Genomic DNA, 2,550 nt, shown 5'->3' with positions numbered 1-2,550 from the left:
ATTGGTTGAGATCCACTGCTGTATGGACTCCACAGAGCTCTTGGAAAAGTCTAGGGACGTGACAAGATTCCTGGTTGGGGGAGGGGCACAAGGTGGGCTCCCAGGCTTAAAGAAGCTGAGCTAGGAGACTAGAGAGAGGACTCAGTGGCTAAGAGCACTTGATGTTCTTACAAATTTGGTTCCCAGCACATAGGTCACAACTACCTGCAACTCCAGCTCCCAGGGACCCAACATGCTCTTCTGACCTCCAAGAGCAAATGCACCCAACATGTACATCTGTGTGCCCCCCCACCCCCCCCACAATAAATAATAAGATAAATCTAAAATCAACCAACCAACCTGGAGAAGTGTCTTAGTGTCAGAATACATCTCGGGAGAAAAAACGAACAAATCCAACAATCCCTAAACCTAAAATGGCCAGAGCAACAATTGAGGAAAAGCCCACTTGGCACCATTTTATAGCTAGAGGGACTGCCAGACTAGAAAAAAACAAAGAGGGGAAGAAGATAAAACCAGTGAGTTGGAAAATACACCAAGTCCCGGGCTTTGCTGAATCCAGCGCCGCAGGTGTCACGGATCCTCCTTGACATGCTATTTCTGGCAGACCTCACTGCCTCTTAACCTATTTCAGTGTCACCATCTGCAGAATCAGATCCTGGAAGAGTCGCTCTCCAATCAGTCATGGCGGCTGATCCCCGAGGGGCTTTGATTCATCTCAGCCTTTGCATATTCCCCCTCTAATTATATTGGGCGCCTCGGCATTGATGGGTACCGGCACCAATTTGATTTCCTGCTAACCTATGGATGCTCTAATTATCTCCACAATCTCTGACTGACAATGATCTTGTTACCTTCTAATGGTACATGACAAGTGAAATAGCGAATATAATGATGCCATAATTACCGCTCTGGATGGATATTTGTGACGGGCGGTGGCTGTGCATCCCTTTTCTGCCTCAATCAAGGTGGAGGGAGAAAATAAGATACGACTGTTGACGGTCTGTACGTACCGCGCATAAAAAGAAGGGGAAGACAGAATTCTGTGGTACACTTAGCCAAGACCTCTTTACTGTTTGACTTCATAATTGAAAAACAAGTTAGGCCTCTGTGGCAATAATGGAGCTGAAAGAGGGGGATCATATGAGCAGGATGTGTGTGTGTGTGTGTGTGTGTGTGTGTGTGTGTGTGTGTGTGTTTAAATTCTTGACATTTTGTGTGCATTTCTGAAAAATCTATTCAATGTAGGATGTTTGCCAGAATACAATTGGTTCTTGATGAGACAGAAAGTTGGGTTTTGGGGATCTCTGTTGGTACAGTGCTTGTCTAGCATGCAGGAAGCCCCAGGGTCCATCGCCAGCACTGAATAAACAATGATGGTGGTACACGCTGTCGTCTCAGGACTCAGGAGGCTGAAGCAGGAGGATCAGAAGTTCAAGGTTGTCCTTGATTACATATCAAGTTTGAGGCCAGCCTGGGTTCTATGAGATCCTGTCTTAAAGAAAAAGAGAGGAAAGGAAAGGAAAGAATTCTTAGTGTTATTCTGCAGTACGAAGCTGCTGGTCTTCTTTGACAATATCGTCACAGACACAAAGCCGAAGTAGTAGTATCTCAGGTAGAAAGTGCTAGAAGCTTCCGATGAAAGGCATGGTGGGAAAAAGCCCTTGAGACAGCATTTACAGTCTAGCTTTACCTGCCTGTGTCCTTAGCAACCTGAGAAAACCCAGAACCTCTCTAGATCTGTTTCTCTATCCTGCGCATCTCCAGCTGCCTGTACTGGTGACCTAGGGCCTGGAATGTGCTAGGCAAATGCCCCCAAACTGAGCCACATCCCCAGCCCCTCCCTGGGAGATTCTAGGCAGGGGCTCTACCACAGAGCCACACCCCCAGCCCCTCAATGGGGGATTCTAGGCAGTGAATCTACCACTGAGCCACATCCCAGCCCCTCACTGGAGGATTCTAGGCAGGGGCTCTACCACAGAGCCACACCCCCAGCCCCTCAATGGGGGATTCTAGGCAGTGAATCTACCACTGAGCCACATCCCAGCTCCTCACTGGAGGATTCTAGGCAGGGGCTCTACCACTGAGCTACACCCCCAGCCCCTCACTGGGGGATTCTGGGCTTGCACTCTACCACTGTGTGATGCTCCTTAGCCCTAGAACCTTAGGAACTCAGTTTGATATTTTAACAGAAATTGTTCTTTTTTTTTTTTTTTTTCAGAGCTGAGGACCGAACCCAGGGCCTTGCACTTGCTAGGCAAGCGCTCTACCACTGAGCTAAATCCCCAACCCCAAGAGACTCTTCTTTTGAGACACAGGTCTGTGAAACCCAGTCTGGTCTTGGACTCCTAATCCTTCTGCCCCTACCTCTCAAGTGCTGGGATTAGAGGCATGTACCCTCATGTCCAATGAACTCAATTTATTAATGTAGAGTTGTTGGCAGCCTTGGGCAGTTGGCTAGAGACAGTTTCATGATGCAGCCAAGAAGCACTTTCCTGAGACCTTTACTCATCAGAACCAAGATTCTTGACTTGTCTGCAGAAAAGAATTCCA

The sequence above is a fragment of the Peromyscus eremicus genome, chromosome 23, assembly GCF_949786415.1.
Source record: "Peromyscus eremicus chromosome 23, PerEre_H2_v1, whole genome shotgun sequence".
Taxonomy (NCBI): domain Eukaryota; kingdom Metazoa; phylum Chordata; class Mammalia; order Rodentia; family Cricetidae; genus Peromyscus; species Peromyscus eremicus.
Note: the sequence above shows the minus strand (reverse complement) of the source record.